Source organism: Protopterus annectens, chromosome 7.part0, assembly GCF_019279795.1.
Source record: "Protopterus annectens isolate FY-2018-M chromosome 7.part0, PAN1.0, whole genome shotgun sequence".
In the NCBI taxonomy this organism is placed as follows: Eukaryota; Metazoa; Chordata; order Ceratodontiformes; family Protopteridae; genus Protopterus; species Protopterus annectens.
This window is the reverse complement of record NC_056739.1, coordinates 1,211,778,856-1,211,787,873: the sequence shown is the minus strand read 5'-3', so window position 1 is coordinate 1,211,787,873 and position 9,018 is coordinate 1,211,778,856. Positions and strand designations below refer to the sequence as shown.

General features: G+C 39.1%; 1 protein-coding gene across 1 annotated transcript in view; it reads right to left on the bottom strand.

Moving 5' to 3' along the window:
* Positions 1-9,018, bottom strand: part of NMB (neuromedin B) — a 212,935-nt gene that overhangs the window by 183,231 nt on the left and 20,686 nt on the right. The window lies entirely within an intron of this gene.

Genomic DNA, 9,018 nt, shown 5'->3' with positions numbered 1-9,018 from the left:
GACTGACTTTATGTCAAAAACAAAGAACAACTTGACAATGCTTTAAGCTTAAGCTTAAGTAACTAAGAACCTCAGTGTGCCATCCCCAGGAGGATGGATTGATATTAACTGAACATTAAAGAACATGCCAAGGAAGGATGGCAAAAACTGAGACCCATTAATACCATTCCTTCAAGATGCCATTAAAAAACTGGTAAAAACCTCAAATGTAGCACCCTTTGGGACTATTAGATATTGTCAAAGAAGCCTGTGAGGTTAGGTGACCATACACTGCTCTGCTATATTCATCTGTGCAATCCAAGGAATCTGTTGCATTCTGCTAACCATAAGTACAATTTTATATTGCATGCTTGCACTTTTAAACTGTACTTTTGCTATATTGCTGATTTTTTAAAACTGTTCTTGCTAATTTGTTGCACTTTTTGTCTACTGTAGCATAGTCTAGATTCAGATCTGCTGAATCTGCTTCTGTTTGTTAAATTGAGCACTAAACCAGGCTATCTTTTGTTGGAGAGGGCTCCCCTGCAACCTTGTGGCAGGAGAGTGCAGTTAGGACTCATTTGGTTGAAGGTTGCTGTTACAGGGCTTGCTTTTGAGCTTTTTTATTGGTTAAATTGTTTAATTCAGTTTGCTCAGTTTTAACACAGCTCCACAGAGTTAGGCAACCAGCCACTGCTCTGCTGTATTCATCTGGGCAATCCAAGGAATCTGATGCATTCTGCTAACCATAAGTATAATTTTATACTGTATTTTGCACTTTTAAACTGTATTTTTGCTGTATTGCTCATTTTTAAAACTGTTCTTGCTGATTTGTTGCACTTTCTGTCTGCTGTAGCATAGAATAGATTCAAACCTGCTGAAGTTTGTTGTATTTGTTAAACTGAACACCAAACCAGACTATCTTTTGTTGGAGTGGGCCCCCCTGGTTTGCTCACTATTTTTACACAGCTCCACAGAGTTAGGCAACCAGCCACTGCTTTGCTGTGTTCATCTGTGCAATCCAAGGAATCTGTTGCATTCTGCTAACCATAAGTACAATGTTATACTGTATTTTGCACTCTTAACCTGTATTTTTGCTATATTGCTAATTTTTTTAAACTGTTCTTGCTTATTTATTACACTTTTTGTCTGCTGTAGCATACACTAGATTCAGACCTGCTGAATCTGGTTCTGCTTGTGAAACTGAGCACTAAATCAGGCTATCTTTTGTTGGAGAGGGTCCCCCTGCAATGTTGTGGCAGGAGAGTGCAGTTAGGACTCATCTAATTGAAGGTTGCTGGCACAGGGCTTACTTTTGAGTTTTTTTATTCGTTAAATTGTTTAATTCAGTTTGCTCACTGTTGCTACATGAGCCCCATGTTTGCAAGGGTTTGTGCTTGTTTTAACACAACTCCACAGAGTTCAGTGACAAGCCACTGCTCTCCTGTATTCATCCGTTTACATGTAGTGCACCTCCTTGTACCACCACACACTACTGTGCACTGGGGGTAACCACTAGTGGTTATAGACTCAAAATCTTCAGTAGATAAACTTTCCCTTGGTAGCTGCCCGTGATCTAGCCAAGAAGTCCTTAAATTGTGCTTAGCTGCTCAGACAGCACTTCACCTGCACTTTTACCCCATAAACAGTTCCAAAACCTCCAAATCTACAATAGTATCATACCATTTAGAGAACTCCTGCTAGTATAGGCCCTTTATAGAGCACCCCATCAGTATAGACCCCGTTTAGAGCACCCAGTTATACCACACCCTTCCATTTTGTCTCCCCACTGTAAAAACAGGATTTAACCTAGCATTATGGATCATCAGTTTCCCTCCATTTCTCCTACCAGTCTGATCGACATGGGCATCCTGAGACAGTGCAGCAACTGCCTCATGTACACTGAAAACCATCTACTCCTAAATTACCCAAGTACAATTTGCGAGAGATGTAGCTGCACTAAGAATCTGGAATCCTTGCTCTCTCACACACAGGACAGTCACACTGAACAGGTTGTCAGCTCACATACTACACCTCCTGCACAAACCATACACTCAACACATAAACCATCATATGCAGAGGTACTCACCAAAAACCTACCTAAACACCAGAGACTTTCCATATACAAACATGCTATACCTAATACAGCACCTACAGCAATCAATACACATAAAAACATGAGCACCAGTGTCTCACCAAATAAGCCCCTAAGGCAAAGTACATCTAAACCAAATTTTTTAGTCATGGTTGACCCCATTGTGAGACACACAGATGTCCCACTCACCAGGCTGGACAAGCAGAAGGCTACAGTCAGCTGCCTATCGAGTGCCAGGATCCATTAGATCACACATGCACTCAAGTCTCTCAACAAGAAGTTCTGTTATGACTCTGTCATAGCTCATGTTGCTGTGACTGACTTGAGATGTACCTCACTGGACTATATGAAGAGAGATATGATTGACCTCTATGAATATGTGCCCCAAGCAGGTATGTCCCTAGCCCTGAGCAGCATTCTACCCTCACGTAGGTGATATCACAATATAAATAAAAAATGATTGACTTCAACAATTGGTTTAGTTTTGGTGTCATTCTAAGGAGATCCAGTTCTTGTCAGCCTGGGATGACATGGTTGATAGACCACGCTGTTTTGCCAGAGATGGGCTTCACCTGTCACTGCTAGGCTTCTGGTTAATGGCTAAGGCACTTGCCTCCCCATAGTGCCTTTTTAGGCAAGGTCCCAAGAACAACATTTTTGACATGTAAATATCACTCACAAATAAATTGAAGGCTATGCTGCTAAATGTTAGGAATTGAAATCAGAAACTGCACTCTCTAAAAGAACTCCTATCCCTGAAGGATGTTGATGTTTGTGCATTCACAGAAATTTGGTTCGGGGTCACAGAGAGTACCCCAGCCTTGCAAGGCTACAATGCCTTCCACACTTTCAGACTGCAAAATGGATGTGTGAGAACCAAAGGAGGAGGAGGAGTATCTATATTCATCAAAGATAAATACACCTCTAGACTGGTTAGACAGAAAAACTCCATGGAGTTACTCCAAGTTCAACTAACTGTGGGTAAGACCCCCCCCCCTTCAAGTCATTGTTAGCTATAGGTCCCCTTCAGTGAACCAATATACCCACACTGTTTATTTGAACCTACTTGGGTCAATCAAATTATACCCAAACACTCTAGTCATGGAAGATTTTAACTATCCCTCCACTGACTGGGAAACTTATACGTGTACCAAGTACCAACATGCTCATACAAAGGTTCCTGGACTTTGTTAACGCTAATGCCCTGGAACAAATAGCATGCCACCCCACAAGGGGCTCAAATATTCTCAACCTGGTCCTCACCAACATGGGTGACCATTGCACCACCACAAGTATAGGACCCTCACTGGTTAAATCTGATCACAAATCAGTCACATTTGAAGTGGTTATAACACCTGAATCCCTCTTAGCTGAAATCAGGCTAAAAATTTCACGAAAGCTAATTATAGCCTCCTAAGGGATGGCATAAATAATTTCCAAGCTCCTGTTCCCAGAGAAGGCATTTACAACTATGTTAAGGTATACATAAATCCCTTTTACAAACACTTATACAAACGTATTAACACAGCTGTACCTGATAGGATCAAAACAACATCGTCAAGAAAAAACAAGACTCCCTAGTGGACATCTAGCATTAATAAGTTATACAACAAGAGGAAAAAGTTGTTGTCTAAGAATAAAATGAGAGGTCCCAGCACTGGAAGTATACCCCCTCTGCTTGAACAAGCAAATAAGACAACTTGCAAAATCTTCTAAGGACAACTTCGAAAAAATGTAGCAACCATAGCTAAGGACAACCATAAGGCATTCTTCGGTTATATCCATAACATAAAAGGTAGGACCCAGATGTGTGCTGAACTGGCTGTGGATGGCATCACACACACTGATCCTGTGAAAATAGCTAACCTTTTAGCTGACAGGTCTGGCAAAAGTTTCACCCCCCCCCCCAGCCCTTCCAAACATTCCACAAAGTATTCCCTCTACATCTCCCCCACCTTGCATCTCTAAAGAGCAAGTCATTAATGCTAATTCCAAGGCCAGAAAGACAGCCTCTATGGGACTCTCTTCAACCACATCCTGAGTACTGGTTTTGTTCCTGCTAAGTGGAAAACAGTAACCGTCATCCCCCTTCATAAAGGGGGTATAGCAACAGACCCTGGGAACTACAGACCCATAAGCTTAATCAGCCTTATCTGTAAGGCCATGGAATGAATCATAATGGATATTATAAATAAGTATATAGGTGATCTCCAAACCCTTGATCTGACACAATTTGGTTTTGTCAAAGGAAGCACTCAATCCAAACTCCTCGCAGGTACTGCAAACGCCAAGGTCCAAAAAAAACAAGACAAAAGTAAGAAATAGGGCCAGCACCAAATGGATGTTGCCATATAAGTATAAATGTATTAAATAAATATATCCAAGCAACCAAGGGTGTCAAACACCCACAGCAAATCACAAAAGTGCTCTGGAAAAGGCAAACAAACCAGTTTTGGTTGTATTAGCCTTCTTCAGTGCACAAACCAAATTAATGAAAAAAGAAATCACATCAGAGCAGCAGTATTTACAGCATCTTAAAGACATACCAATCAAATTATTATGTACTTAATGGATTCCTGTTAAAGATATATTTAAAGATGTTCATTCAAACCAGGGCTCAAAAGGCCACCCAATTTGATTATCCATTTTCTTTCTTTATTATTTAAAATTGTGTGCCAACCACTTTTGAGGGACCTATCCCCTTTAATTTTGTCAATAACCATAAAATAAAAAGAAGTAGAGGGGTGCTTAAGTGTTTGTTTATAAAGTACACTAGAAAGTTTGTGATTCCTTATGTCACTCATGTGTTCCAAAATCCTGATGATTAATGGCCTAGATGTTTGACCCACATAAAAAGCTGAACAAGGACAAGAGGCCAGATATACCACCCAATCCGAACCATAATTGGCCAGAAACTTTATGTCAAAAACTCTATCAGTATTGGGGCTAGTAAATTCCTTGATTTTGAAAACTCTTGAACAATGTGTGCAATGTCCACATGTACCAAATAATTTGTCACCCAATAGGGTTTGTTGTATAGGTCCAGCTGAGACCTGGGAAGAGTGTTTATAATGGCTCAAAAGTGAGCCTAAGTTTTTACCACGTCTAAAGGATGAGAAGAAGCATCTCTGACCCAACTTAGAGGCTGATTTTGGATCTGACAACAAAATGTTCCAATGTTTCTGGATTTTCCCAGGTCTCAGCTGAACCTATACAACAAACGCTATTGGGTGACAAATTATGTGGTACTTATCCATGTGGTCATTGCACACATTGTACCAGACATCCACCAAGTCACAATATTTAAACTTCTACATCAATGGCAGTATTCTCTCAAGAAATTACAAGAGTGTGGACTCTGGAGTATTGCATATGTTGCAAACAATTTTCATATGCTCCACTGTATATAAATTTTGGAGATCCACAACTGAAGCTTGCATGTGGGTGACAAGTTCTACCGTACCTCACCATACCCATCCATGCTTTTGGTTTTTTTTAGATAAATTCCATCATTCTACACATTTCCAGCCCAGAACTGGTATGGATAAGAATTGTAAGCGCATCCTTTATAGGATTATTATTCAAACACTGGAAGTAAATACCTTTTTAATGGAAATAAGAGTTCTACATATTTTTTTTTCTAAATAAGGCAAGTGGTATTCACCTACGAATGACAAAATCAAATTGAATTCATGTTGGGTGAATTTACTGGATGAATTAACAGAACATAATAATAAATTGTCATGTTAATTAGGAACATCTAAAGAGCAAATTTAGAGTTAGTTAATGCTTAATTTTATCTTTTTCACTAGACTTTGTTGTAAACTTGATATTGATTTTGGTCTTATTACAAAGTTTTTGGATTAAAATGCTTATAATATGTTTTTGAAAACATTATAACTTTTGCTATGGTTCAATATTAATAAGGGCAAGGAAATGATTTAAAGGTTGGTTTGTGCTTAGTTAGGTGACAATTTTCAATATACCTGATCAACTTTATATATGAAGTTTGGAGAATGGTATGTTTATATGTGATATGTTAAATGTTAGTTTTTTTGTGTTTATATTCATCATATTATGTCATTACTTTGTTGATGTATAAATCATTAATAAAGTTTCCTATTAAAAAGAAAAACATCACAATGCACACTGTTATTCCTCCCTCTTGGAAATATTCCATCATAGTTCTAATTCTAAAACCAGACAAGAATAATGAAATATAAATAATAAAAATGGATCTCAAAATTCATTTCATTTTATTACACAAGGTTTATAATAACACCAGAATACACAATATTATCCATCCCTCTTGGAAATATATCATCATAGTTCTGAACCTTAAACAAGGCAATAATGTAGTATAGAACAATTTAATATATGTTCACAAGTACGTCAGTCTTAGCAAACAGAATACAAACTTTTTATACAGCCATTGTTTCATAATGATCAGACTGGTATACTATAAATAGGTAAACGTAAGATACATTTTAAAAGTATAAACATTAATTGATCATCCAGCTTACACAATAAATTTATTTATTTAGTTAGTTTATTTAGTACATTTGTTAACTGGGAAAGTCTAACTGGGCTAGGAGCCCATTTTCAGCAGAGGCCCGGGATGAAAAGCTCCAAAAAATAGTCCAGTATACAACGTATTCTTTGAGTAATTAGCAGTAATTACAGTTAGCAGAATTATAAGAAATTAAATGCACACCTTTTGTTACAAAAATTTAAGTACAGGTAGGTGAAAAATTTGGTAAATACAAATAGCATGTTACACAGAAAAAGCATTGTTAGACCAGAAAGTTGAGTTTCAACCAAGATTATCGTTTTCATATAGTGACCTAATAGTGGTGCCAAAATACTGTAAGAAAGGAGGGTAAATAGGAAGGAAAATGCAGACAGCAGGAGGTCAGGGGGAAGAAGTAGTAGCAGTAGGATGTAATCATTTTATGGTGTTGGAAAGGGTGGGATGAGGACTAGTAGGATTTAGCCTGGGGTTAGACAGGAACAGTGCCAATGGTTAGCTAGGCTGTTTAGTAATAGTAGTTTGAATGCCTGATGGTGTGGATTTTTAGTGATTGCAGGAGGGAGAGTATTCCAAAGGTTGGCAATTTTATTGGAATTAAGACAGTCCCTGTGACAGTTGTGGGACTGGGTGATCTTTAGCATACATTTGTTGGAGGATCTGAGAGTTCTGGGGTTATGACTGGGTAGGACAAGATTGGAGGGGGCAGGACAGTTAGATGGTTGGTAAATTAACTTGTGGACCACTGAAACTTGGTTGAGAGCTAGTAGGTTGGGGAGTTCAAGCCATTTTAGTTGAGAGAGTACAGTACAATGATGAGTCCTGTATAGGGCATTCAAGGCAAACTTGGCAATTTTGTGATAGCAAGATTCTAGGTTATTTAGGTCAGATTTGCGAAGGTTGTTGGTGAGAATGTGAGATCCGTAGAGGAGGTAGGAAAGCAGGTGAGAATGGGTAGTGGCTAGCCTGGCATTGTGGGTAAGAAATGGAGTGGCCCTATATAAGGTGCCAAGCTTGATGTGCACTTTTTTGATTGTCATAGAGACATGTTTTTCAAAAGTTAGATTATCTTCAATAGTGACCCCTAGGAGTTTGTTATGGGTTGTGGGTTCTATATTGGTTCCATTTGAGGAGTGAATTGACAGAGGGGCATGGCAAGGTTTGGCTTTTTGTTTTTGAAGATTATTAATTTAGTTTTGTTTGGGTTGAGAATTAGTTGATGTTCTGATAGGTACTTTTCTATGCTTTAGAAGGATGATTGCATTTTTAGTTGATGTTCATGGGGTGAAGGGGGAGAGCATATAAGGGAAGCATTGTTAGCATACTGGACTGTTGTGGCACGTGTGGCTGCAGAGCTGAGGTAGTTTGTGAATAAGATGAAGAGAAGAGGGCCAAGTATAGAATCTTGGGGGACACCAACAGATATGGGGAGTAGGGGAGAGACAATGATTTGCCATTTGGTGGCCTGCTGCTGGTTGGAAACATAACTGAGGAACCAAGACAGAGAGGGGGAGATGATGCCATAGGTTGAGAGTTTCTTGAATAGACGTTGATGGGAAATGTTGTCAACGGTTTTGACATGTCCAGAAAGATGGAGGAGACTACCTTACCTTCATTTTTTGCTGATAAATAGTGTGTTAGTAAAAGAGATAAGAGCAGTGAAAGTGCTGTGTTTGGGTCTGAAACCATGTTGTGAATTGAATAAGAGAATGTTAGAAAGCAGATGGTTAAGGAGTTGTTTGTAGATGCATTTTTCTAAGATTTGTGCTAGGGGGAAAAGAATGGCAATGGGGTAGAAGTTGGTTAGCTCTTTGGAGGAGTCACCTTTGTGGAGTGGGATGATGTGGGATATTTTCCAGAGTGTTGCAACATAATGTTCAGTAACTGAGCGATTGATCAAGATAGATATGGGGTAAGCAACAGATGGGGCTGCTACTTTCAAAAATTCATTTGGGAGCTGGTCAGCAGCCAGACAGCAGGGTGTAAGTTTAGCTAGGAGAGATCTTATGTAGCTTGTTTGAATGGAAGCAAAGCATAAGGGGTTAGGATTATCAGAAGTGGAGGTAAGGACAGTAAGAGGAGTATTGGGTTGATAGCCTAGTAGGGAGGTTATGGAATTTATGAAATGGGAGTTGATTTGGGTTGCAATGGGATCTGTGCTGTTAGTGGTTGCTGGGGTTGGTGTGGATGGGTGGCCTGGGCTTAGGGGGTAGTTTATGTTTTTTCAGAATTTACAGGTGTTGCTTAGGTGTTTTTGTTGGCAGGACTGGAAGCACTTCTGCTTGTCTACTTTGATTTATTGTTTTGCTTGATTCCTTAATTGTTTATTAACAGTTAGGTTTGGTTCATTTTTGGTGGTATGGTAATCTGACCAGGCTCTGTCCTTTTGTCTAAGTAAGAGTTTGGCATTTTTGGT